Consider the following 12,957-nt stretch of genomic DNA (forward strand, 5'->3'; position numbering starts at 1 on the left):
TTATGAAAGACACTATTGTGAAAAGTGATATATTACATGTCACCCTACAGCATCATGATGTCATTGCCGTAAAGTGCCTAAAGACATCGTTATTTGTGTGAAATTATGATTGTTAGTTTCACTTTTTTTTGGTTCTATTATTTCCCATGCCAGTTGAGACCAAAAAGAGCACATATCTCTTGAAATGCTAACATAAAAAAAAAAAGCCAAGACATAATCATTGTGCACAAAAGCTCATTATTACTCCAAATAAATTACAAACTACATGACAGTGGCTTTCACTTTAAGCAAGATATACTAATAATAACACAGTACATTGAACACCTGTATCCTAGTGAGAATACTCATAAGATATTGAGAAAAAATTTGAAATAAATTTTAAATGTAAATTGAAAATGATTATGGAATGGAATGACTAAAGTTTTTATAAGGAAAATGGTCTTAAATGACTAAGTAAATATTTTCCATGAAAATCACCTACAAATATTTAAAATAAAATATAATACAACATACAATTGTCAAAATAGAAAAAAAAGTATTTAAGTTTTTACCTGGGGTAACAAATGAAGATGAACACAGACACGTATCACACATACAAACAAATAAAAATATTTAAGTAATGGACAAATGATAACCTATTCTCAACGATCTTATTAAAATTTTGAAAGACTTTACATTCCCACTGTCAGTTTTGTTTTTAAACCATTCCCTGCTTCACTGCATTTTCTAGATTGATAAATCTGCCTCTTGAGGCAATCTCTGTAGACATTTTCATATTTTATCAAGTTATTTTACAGTTTTAGAAGGATTAAGAGCAATCTAAATACACACAAGGGAAATAGATAACATGAATTTCTATCTCTGAAAACAAGCTGATTTAATAATTAATTATCCTTCCCCAAAGAAATCACCAGAACTAAATGGTTTCACAAGTGATTTCTACCAAACATTAAAGGAAGAAATAATATCAGTTCTCTACAATATCTTCCAAAAAAATAAAAACAGAGGAATATTACCTAACTCATTCAATGACATCAGCATTATTCTAATGCCAAAACTAGATACAAGGAAAATCATATGATTATATTAATTGACACAGAAGATATTGCATTTAACAAAATCCAATACTCAGTCATGATAAAAAATCTCAACAAACTAAGAATAGAGAGAAACTTCCCCAAATCGATGAAGAACACCTGCAAAAACCTGTAACTAACATAATCAGTAATGAGTAACTAGATGCTTTCCCCCCAAAGCCAGGAACAAGGCAAGGATGTTCCCTGTCTCCACTCCTACTCAACTTCATACAGGAAGTCCTAGCTGGTGCCATAAAAAAAGAAATGGATAAATATCAAAAAAGAATAAAATTGTCTCTCTTCATAGAAAAGATTGTCTATATAGAAAAATTCCAAAGTTTTTTTAAAGCAACTATAGCAAGGTTTCAGGATAGAATGTTAATATACAAAAGCCAACTGCCAGTTAGCAGATGAGTAAGTTCTGGGGTTCTAATGCACAGCATTGTGATTATAGTTAATAGTACTGTATAGTATACATGAATATTGCTAAGAGAGTAGATCTTAAATGCTTTCAGCACAGAAAAATAAATGACAATTATGGGATGTGATGGAGGTGATAACTAACACTACAGTAGTAATCAGATTGCAATATACTAGTGTATCGAATCAACACATTGTACACTTTGAATTTACAATGTTATATGTCACTTATATCTCAATAAAGCTAGTAAAAATATATCAAAAATTTTAAAGCCAATTTGCTTTTCTCTTTGCCAGCAATAAATACTAGAATTTGAAATTTTAGAAATACCATTTATAATAATATCAAAAATTAAGCACTAAGGTATAAACCTAAAATATATGTACAATATGTATATGTGGAAAATTACAAACTGCTGATGAAAAAAAACCAATCTAAATATACGTGTTTTCGCTCTGTGAGCCAAGAGGGCCCAGGATTCAATGACTCCAGTACAAATGAACACATCTCTCACTCAGATCTTGGTTTCTAATATCATTCTGCAATAAAAGGAACTAGGTCTCCTTGGAGAAATGTCTGATTCTAAGACTTGGAAGGAAATATGCACTTTAATAGGCCTGAAGCATCTTATACTGTCAAAAAGTAAGTTAAGTGCCAAAAAATAAAAATAAAAAATAAACAATGATGGAGATATATCAAGGAGATACAGGAGCCAACTGAAAGAAGTCCCAATGGTCAAAGCTGGAACAACTTGAGCAACAAAGTAAGTAAAGTACTTTGGATTGTAACTCAAAGTACGTAAGTTATTTTGTTAAGTTATTTTGAGAGCATTTAACTTTGATATTATGTGATGAAAATGGTGATTTACCCTTGTGGTCTTCCTCCCCAAAATGTATTACTCCAGTCTCAGCATAAGAAAAACATCAGACAAATTCCAATTGAGAGATTTTCTGCAGAACAACTGACCAGTAAATCTCAAAATTATCAAAGTCATTAGAAACAAGGAAAGTCTGAGGAAGTGTCACAAACAAGAAGTACCTAAGGAGACATGACTACTAATGTAATGTGGTATCCTGGGTGTGATCCCAGAACAACAATCAAAAGAAGGTGGGGCATAATGGAAAACTTAAGGAAATCTGAATAAAGTATGGACTTTAGTTTGTAATAATGTGTCCATTATGTTTGACCAATTGTGACAAGTATATCATACTAATGTAACAAGAAATTGGGTGTGAGATATACAGGAAACATTTGTACCATCTTTGCAATAATTTTCTAGATATAAAATTGTTCTAAAATTAAAAGTTTATTAAACTGTGCATTAGAAAAATATCTTATATAGAGAAAAATGATGAACACTTCATGGCGTGTTACCCAATATTTTCTTAGGTGTGGAAATAATGTCCAAAAAGTAATTCTTGAGAAGTATGTATTAAAGTAAAAACAAAAAAAAGAAAAAGAAAAACTAACCCTTTGGTTTCCAAGACATTGTTTCCCCTAGATTGTTTTTCTTCTCATATATCTGATTTTGTTTTCAATTGTTTAAACTGAAATAAATCAAGATTCCCCTCTTTAGCTGCTTTTTTTTTTCTTACTCTACTTAGAAATCTAATTGACATCCACAAATAGGTTGAAAATCCCCAAATCTTCAACACAGACACCTCTATATAGCACTTCAGATCTCATTTCTACATGCCCAAAGGCACTCCATCTCCAACCCTAAAATATTTTTTCCCCTCTAACCTGCTCCTATTCTGTTTAACAGACAACCATTCTCACATGCTAGGTGACTGAAGTCAGAAGAGATCATATGATATCTCAACAGTTCCCCAGTAAAACACTAGGACTAGGCAAGTGGAAAAACATGGAATAAAAAATATAATTGAAGGAAAAAGTTCTCAGCAAAAAGAGACTTTAGTGGACAGATTAAGATTTATTTTGTTCTAGGAAAGCACAACAACAAAAAAAGAAATCATGAAAGAGAAAATGTTCAATAGAAATAACTGAAAATAAAATGGTAATTCATGAATAATTAATGTTCCTGAAGTGCAAGAACAAATTTAAAAAAAAGATATCAAAGATAGAATAGAAGAGAACTTTCTCAAGCCTAATGCTAAATTAAACAATTCACCACATGCTTGGCAAAATTAATGGAGGAAGACACAGACCTAGATCACTCTAGCAAAGAAAAAATTTAATTATAATTTTAAAGGACAAATTTCAATATCAAAATGGAAAAATAATATGTGTTTATCTACATAGGAATAAAAATGGTCTACCCACATTACTTCTTAACAAAATGAAAAATTAACACTATCTATGTAACACTGGGGTACATTAGTTTTTGAATAAAAGGATTTAGGTCCAACCATAGAGATCAGAGGTGAACTATGGTTGCCTTAATCGAACAGAATTAGGAGAAAACCTGACATAAGTCAGTCAATGCACGGCATTCCTCCCACCACAGATATTGGTTTAAGAGTAGTCTGGACCACATGACCATACCTGATCTAGTCTCTCATGTAAAAGGAGGCATGCATATCTGGGAATCAGTTTTTTGTAACTATGACAGAACCAAGCTTTGGGGATAAAATTGACATCTCAGGAGACAGAGAGGAGAGAGAAGATAAATTAGCACCTTGACATTATTAAAACACAGAATTCATCCTACTCTACCTATGACTGCTTTCAGTTATATGAACCAGTAAATTTCCTTATTGGTTAAGCCACTTACAATTTATTTTTCTTTAATATATCATGGAAAATGTTATAATTTATAGACTAGCCAGATTCCATTTTACGTATAAAGGCAACAGAAAGACATCTTAAATGATCAAAATCTAAGAGATTATATTATTCTTAGGAAAATTGCATAAGACATGCTGTTTAAGAGTCAGACTAATTTTGAAACAAAATTAAGTGTCCATCAATGATGGATGGATAAAAAAAATATACAAGTGGAATATTAATCAGCCTTAAAAGAAATAAATCTTGCCATTTGTGACAACGTGTATGAGTTTAGAGGACATTATTCCAAGTGAAATAATCCAGACACAGTAAGACAAATACTACATGATCTCTTTTATATGTGGAAGCTAATAAAGTCAAACTTAGAAAAACAGAGAGTAGAATAGTGACTGTCAGGGGCTGAGTAGGAGTGGGGAGATAATGGTCAAATGGTACAAATATTCAGTTACAACATGAATAAGGTCTAGATATTTAATGTACAGCATACTAACTATAGTTAATATTAATACACTGCATACCTGAAATTTTCTAGGAGAGTAAATCTTAAGTGTTTTCACCACACACACACACACACACACACACACACACACACACACACACAGGTAACTATGTAAGGTGATGGATGTGCTAATTAGCTTGACTGAGTGTGGTAATCATTATACCAGGTATATTTATATCAAAACATCATGTTTTACACCTTAATATGTAAAGTTTTTAATTTGTTAAGCATACTTAATAAAGCTGGAAAAATAAAAATACATTTAAAAAAGAATTTAGTATACAGATCTTTCTTAATCAGAGTTTTGGACCCCAAACACTGTACTTGGACTCAGAAATACTTCAAGAGGTATAAGATGTCATACTTCTTTTTCTTCTCCTTTCCCTCTACTAAGAAATAGATTTGTCATGCTACATGCTTCATAACACAACGTTGGATGGCCACTTAAAACAGTAATATGTTCTACTCCAACATTTGCTAACAATAACTATTTACAAATTTGTGACACTATGCCAGAATTACTAGACAAAAATTCTTTCACTTATTGTTTCTTTTTCCATAGAAAAAAAGTGTGTAGGACACAACAATGACAAGTGAGAAGATCTAATAAAAAGTTTGCAGATGCAGATCTTTTCTGAGAAGATCCCAATTTATATCATTTAACATTAAGTTCCTATGAATATGCCTCTTATGTGCTTCAAAGTCAACCAATAGGGAATGATCTTAAATAAAGAGCAACAGTAATAACTAAAATGTATTGAGCACTTTTAAATTAGGTTTAGAGAAGTTAAATATTGGTCAAATAAATGGAAAACTAGGATTAAACCCAAGCAATCTGATGCCAGAGCCTATGCCAAACCCAACCAATCTGATCACTGTCTATATTGTCTGTAAGGTAATATTTATTGAGTGTCATTATATAGTAGGCACCTACTCTATATGCATTCTTTGTGGTATGATCATTGTGTAGCTCTTAATAACATCTCTCATAAGCTATCCACATCAAAGCAGCCATGCATGAAAACTAGGTTCATAGTCATGGTTCCCTCCTTAATCTGGGCACTTGTGGTAATGCCTTCCTTCCAATATTTTGCTTGGCCATCTTCTATCTGGAGACAGCATGGATCTCAATTCAATCAGGAAGGTGTATGGACTGTTCCCCAATAAAAGTCCCATTCAGCATCCTTTCTATGCCTTGCCATAGTATAATGCATACCTCTAAATAACATAAAATTCCATCATAATTTGCTTTTATCCATCTCCCAAGACTTTAAGAACAGGGGACTATGTTTCTTTCCTTTCATTCTCAGTTATCCACAGAGTCCTTGGCACTGAATAAGCACTCTTAAGTGCTATGAATTACTTAATGAGAAAAATAACTCAGTGGAATATTTAATGTAAATAAAACAGAAGTTTTAAATTATATAGACAATATAGATGTTTACAGGTTAATTAAAAATAGCCATTTAACTCTATGGAATAAATACAAATTCACATATAGGAAGAAACTAGATTCCAGAGAGTAGACATTTTTGAGTCATTTCATACTCTGATTAACAGACTTGAGAATAATATGATAAAGGAATAATTTAACACTCCATTTTAAGTGATTTCTTAATTGGGGCATCTGTTCCTTTACCATGCTTTAAGTATGTTTGTCATCTGGTTTATTTCTGTGTTTGACTGTTTGTAGGTTGCACTGTGTCCTCCAAAAAGATATGTTCAAGTCATAACCCCTGGTACCTGTGAACGTGTACTTATTTGGAAATAGTGTCATTGCAGAAGTGATCAGTTAAGATCAGTTCATACTGTAGTAGAGTGGGTCCTTATCCAGTATGACAGCGGCCTTACAAGGAGAGAAGAAGGGACTCAGAGACAGACACACAATGGATGACAGCCATGTAAAGACTCAAATTCATGGAGACAATGCCATACATTGATGGGACAATGTCATCACCAACGCATCTGGTGACAGTAAAGGCAGAGACTGGAGAGATGGCTCTGTAAACTAAGGGCCACCAAGGATTTCTGGCAACTACCAGAGGCTAACAGAAAGGCATGAAACAAGGCATCAGAGAGAACATGGCCTGCTGACACCCTGATTTCGAAGTTCCAGCCCCCAGAACTGTGAGAGAATAAATTTTGGTTGTTTAAAGCCACCCAGATTGTGGTCCTGTGTTATGACAGCCCTGGGAAATTAATACAAGTTTCTTTATCTTGAACACAATCTCCCCATTTTCTTTCTAAAGCACCTGCTTTGGGTTCATGGAACTTAAACCTCTTAAATGTTTACAGTCAGTACAATTTTTTTTGGCATCTAAAACAAAGTAATCATGGTAATCAAAATTGAATTTTATATCTTAATATATTACATATATTAATAGTAATTTTGTTGAAACTTAAAGATAGAGGTAACATTTATTGATATGGAATGTAGGTCTCTCAGGAAAAAGGCATTGATGGCAAACAGACTTGTACTTTCGTCTGGCCAGGCCTCTTACCGCAGCATTTCCCACACCATGAAACAGATTACATTTCAACTTTATAACCTTCAGAAGCAGCCTGAAATGCTCAAGAGTGGGAACCAAAAGCCCATTTTAGTTCTGACGTATCCAGTCTACACTTCGCAAGGCCCACGTGAAACGTAACATATGGAATGCTGACGAGGTTTTTGAGTTAAAATCTCAAATCTGCTAAAAACATGATTAATATTACACTAGCCTTTTGGAGCAAAGGTCTAAAATATAATACCTTTTAGTTCATAAGCAAAATCAGCAGGACATAAAACTCAACAGATATGCAGGTATTAACCCCATCAGCTGTCCTCTCAGAGAATGTGGTACCTCTAAATTCCACGAATAGTATCACTGTGATTGAATGTAACGAGCACAGATGACAGGAATATGCGCTGCCACCAGGGACCTTCAGCCAAAGTGCAGAGTGTGCTGTTTGTCTTGGGAAACTTCTCAACTCTTGGTAAACTCTCTTCATCAGCCCTCAGGCATCCAGTGCCCTCACGCTGCCCTCCGGCTGTCCCAGGCTCTCCCCACTCACTGAACACCCCTCTCCCCTCCTCCTGCAGCAGCCGGCCCTGTGCTCCAGAATCAGACTTCTCGTCAGTTCCACTTTTCAATCAAAACTCCATTTTCCTCAAGCTGGCTGATTTGGGCAGGGTCTAAATCAAATCTGATTATCAAATCCTAATCTGATAATCTGATTAAATTAATTTGAAGTAAGTTGTAAATGGCTAATAGCCTAAATTTCTCAGAGAAGCTGAGTTCTTGACAATCTAATTTGTGGAATATACAAAGAAGTATTGAACTGGGAACTTGAGTGCCTTTTCTTTATACTCAAATTTCTTCCATTGCTTGCCTGCCTGCCTGCCTGTCTTTCTACCTTTCTACCTTCCTACCTTCCTTCCTTCCTTCCTTCTTCCCTCTCTTCCTAATCTTCCTTTTTCCCTCCCTTCCTAACCTTCCTTCTTCCCTCCCTTCCTTCCTTCACTCTCCTCCTCCTTCCCACACTTCCTCCCTTTCATTCTTTCTCTCTCTCCTTTCCTCCCTTCCTACCCCACAACCCTTTTCCCTCTCTCTCTCTCATTGCTGGTTCAGTACTGTGGCGTTACCTTTTTGCTCGGTTACTTACCCATAACTTGGCGTCCAGCTAGAAATTAAACTAAGGAAATCACTGTCTTTCCCAAGGCAAATGCTACTTCCTCATTCACCAATGTTGGCAGTATCTATACTCTTAATATTCTCTTCTGCTAGTGACTTTTGAAAACTCTATAATTAGAAAATAAATTATTGAACTAAGATTCAAGTGTATGCTTTCCACTTTGATAATCTGTCACCTATTTAAGACGTGTCTAGTGCGCTTGGAAGCATCACAATGAGCTACGACTATTATTATTCAAACACTTAGCCTGTCCTAAACAGCTACTGTTTATCAGAATGTCTTTCCCAGAAATGTTAGACATTTTATAAGCACTTACTGGTTTGCAACAGGCCATCAATGCAAAGCACATTCTACACATCATAAATATTATTACTAATTATTCCTTTAAAATATTTATTAATAAGGATTACCATGGTTTATATTGTTCTCTAAACAAACAAAATAATTTATATTTATTTCATGCTTTCCTGTGCCAGATGCTATTCCAAGTACCTTGCATTCAATTACTCATTTAATTCTCAAAACAATACTATAGATTGTGTATTCTCATATACTTGCTTTTAACAGAAATAGAAAACTAAGGGCTTGGGGCATTTAAGAAGCTTCCCCAGGATAACATAGTAGGTAAACTCTGTTTAAACCCACTGCACGAGTACCGTCTACTCCTCCAGGAATATATACATATGCATGTTTCTTGTACAAAAAGATGTAAGTTATATATGAATATCGATACTTTTTCAAGCTCAGTCCCCAGTGAGAGGTATGGGACCAGTAAGTGGGAGTTAGACTATGTTGACAGATTTCCTTGCATGGAAAACAGATTAATTTAGCTTAACCCAAAAGAAGCCTTGTGAATAGGATCCCTTAGCCAGGAGGAGCAATAAGAAGTAGTGCTACTTCCAGGTGACTTCTAAGGGGAGGTCCAGAGCAATGGCAGGGACATTCAAGTCAGGCTTTGGCAAGTTTATGAATGACACCTCTGGTGGTGAAATGGTGAACTGACTAGACACAGATTGATGGAAAGTAATGTCTCCAGGAATCCTAATCAACAGATGAGAGAGAAAAGGAGTTACCCTAATTGCTGTGAACGAGAAAGAGAAAATTACAACATAGATTCTTATCAGAAATAAAGTTTTATATAATCTCAGAATACAGCAGCAACCCAATATTATTTCACTCATTTCTGCTGAAGAAATTGTTGGGACTTTCCAGTAAACACTGCTAAACAGAAAATCACCAAATGGCAGGCCATGCAAAACAAACATTTAAACAATTGTTCAATAAGTATCACAGCTGGCTATTTTATAAAAGTAATGTTTTCTCTAGGTTAAAAGAATCTAGTGATACAGGAGTCTGGGAAGCACAAAATAAGATGGTGTTCTTTCCTTTCTCTGTCATTCTGTTCCCCAGATATAACTACTAAACTGGTCATGTTTTCAAGACATTTCCACTGCATGAGCAATTATGTACTGACTTATCTTGTTTTTGTAAAACAAATGAACTGAAATTACATTTCTGTATATATGTATATGTGTGATAACATGATTGATACAGGTTTTGTTTTTCTGTGAGAAAGATCTTACCACACATATTATGCTATAACTTGATTTATGTCACTTTTCTCCCCAACATATATCATAGAAAACTTTCCAAGTCGGAACATACATAGTCCTACTCCTTTTCTTTTTTTTTTAAGTTACCTAATGTTCCATAGTATGCTATCTCGTAAATCATTTAACTATTCCATAATGTTTTGTCTCATTCTCAAGCTAGGTTTTCATACATTTATATATTACCTTAGGTATTTAGAGACCTAAGTTCCAACTCATTACCACTTCTGTTTAATTTTCCTAGAAATTCAAGCTTACAGCTATGTCTGGTGTGTTTAATCATGAGAATACTATATATTTTTTCACTATTATGGGGAAGAAATAAGATACTGAGGACTTGGAAACGATGCTTTATCCAATTACTTCTCATACATTTCACACTGTGTATGTTTGGGGGTAAGAAAGTAGATCTGAAGCCAAATGGCTGAGTTTAAAATACCCTGTAGACCATAGTTAAGTATGTAAAAGTTTAATAAACTCAAATTTCCAGTTACTCTGGCCAAAAGTTTATGTTCAAGAAATATTAACTGACCATCTTAAAAGTAAATCCTAAATGTTGGGATAGGTGGTTAGGCAAAGCATTTCTCTGAGGATTCTAAGAAAAACGGGCTGAAGGAGTCAGTGTGAGTGGGGTCACCCATGTAACAGCAGCTGCATTTTCATCCCTTCTCGCTTATCCCCCTTGGCACTAAAGAGATCTCTATGTACAGAGAAATTTTGCAGCTGGGCAGAAGAGACAAGCATCTGGCTGAGAAATAACACTGTAAGCCAGAGTAACTGTTGGCTTTCTACATCGATCTGATCAAATTTCAACTTATTCTCCTGGAAAATGGAGTCACTAAGCGAAGAAAAAAAATACTACAAAAAAGTACTTCTGGCAGACTGTCTAAAGCTAGTAGGCTTCAGGTATTTTCTAGGTGGGAAACACAGTCGCCATCAAATGGGAACATGCACTGGCATGGGGAGCCTTCTCGGGCTCATCAGAAACCTGGATAACCTCTCCTATCCCCTACCAAAAAATTATCAGAATATCTGCACTAGACCTTTACCGTGCATATATTTAATGCAAAAGATAAAATTAGTTATGAGTTGGTATAGACAGGCCAATGGAGAATCTTCGTTAATAGAGATCAGTGAAAATAAAGCAGGCTGTTGGAATACCAAAGAATAAATATTTTCCTGAGTGTAAATGGAAGTGGGATGCAATGTCCACCTTAGCAGGGACAGAGATATTATACAGGAGGCAAAGCAAATACTTTTCATAGTTTTCAGCTAAGATCAAAAAAAGTCATGACTAGGTCAGAATTGGTTTCCCTCTATAACTGTGAGCAAAAACAAACAAATTAAACAAAGAAAAAAACCAAAATCCTGGAGGCAATAGAGATCAATATTCATATAACAGGGTCCAATATTGGCAGAATATTTTAAAAATAACATGTCTTTTAAAAGATATACATTTAGTCACAGGGTAACTAAAAGTCTACATAAGGGATTGCAAAGTGACTATAAAATAAACGTTAATGAAGTTTTATATATATTTTTATCCGTAAGAATAAGTATTCAAATTTGGTTCAGGTTTTAGAGGATGACGAAAGGGAAAGTACCAACAAAACTCTTCTGAATAGCTTTTATTTCTATAAAAATATTTATAAAGATTAAAAAGGAGTCATGAGGGTGCAAATTTTACAGCTAACACCACCTGGAATATTAATAAAAATAAATATACAAAACTCCACACTTCTTCCAAAATTTTCATCTTAATCACATCTGTTCTAAATTAGTCGAACCTTGTTAGATAAAAACTTTTCATCACCAAGAGCCTTTAAAAATTGATAAAACCCATTGATCATCTCCACAGGAAAAAAGGACTATTCATATACTGCATACAATTTCTTAGGAATTATTGATAATCATATAAAGTTTACTCTTTGATCTCAATTTGAGAAATTCTAGTCTAAAAGAATGGCCCTAACTAAATAAAGTAGGATCTATTAATGGTTTCTGAAATTTGACTAGTAGGAAAAAAATCTAGTTTATGTTACCATCAGCATGCAACATTTTCTTGGGCCTGGATGGTGTGGGATGGTGGTGGGGATGGACCGAGGACACAGCATGTCTTTCCTCCTGCTCCAGAAGTGACTCTAGAACTCTCTTGCCTTATCTTTCCTTTGCTCTTTCAACCCAACATTCATTCTTTGAGAAGCCCTCCAGAGGGCTTCTTAATAGGATGAGAAGAGAAAAAGAAACTTACCCATAATAGAAAACACAACAAGAAAAGAGAGCAACCCCAAACACTACAGATTTTTATAAAGTTAGGAAAACTAACTTGCTTTTGTAAACTAATACAAAAAAAAAGAAACCTTTAAGCATCAAGATATATTTATTTAACTGCTGCATATCGATATGAATAACCTAAAGTATAAACAAATTTTTAAGAAACTGAAAAGTCTTTGTTTGCTCTTTTATAAAACAGTATCATGATCCTAAATGCCATCTTGAGAAACTCTGTGGTTGCAGGAGCACAAATACGGGTGTCCCAGTCATATAAGCAATCTTGAATTCTCCTTGATTAAAAATCAGAATTAAAATATTCTGCCATGGTTGATAGCTAAGTATCTGTTACACCAAGTTTATCAAAATAAGCTTACAGGAGTGGACAGAGTTTGATTCAACTGTGGTCATGTTTCACAGCTTCAACAGTGACTACTGTAAATATGCATTCTGTAAGTATGCAACTTACAAATGATAACTACATAATGGAGCATTAGATAGTTTGCCAGAATAGTCTATCTGCAAGTCACTAACCACATTGTGTGCTTCATTATTTTCTCTGTTCAAATCTCGACAAGAGTTTTCTTTATTTCAGAAGCAGTAACAAACCCCTGAAAAGTAGTTTTATATTATAAAAGATTACACTAACACATACAT

General features: G+C 34.3%; 1 protein-coding gene across 14 annotated transcripts in view; it reads right to left on the minus strand.

Moving 5' to 3' along the window:
- Window positions 1-12,957, minus strand: part of LOC116662781 — a 551,908-nt gene that overhangs the window by 198,838 nt on the left and 340,113 nt on the right. The gene's annotated exons all lie outside the window — the stretch shown is intronic.

The sequence above is a fragment of the Camelus ferus genome, chromosome 1 (genome assembly GCF_009834535.1).
Source record: "Camelus ferus isolate YT-003-E chromosome 1, BCGSAC_Cfer_1.0, whole genome shotgun sequence".
Lineage (NCBI taxonomy): Eukaryota > Metazoa > Chordata > Mammalia > Artiodactyla > Camelidae > Camelus > Camelus ferus.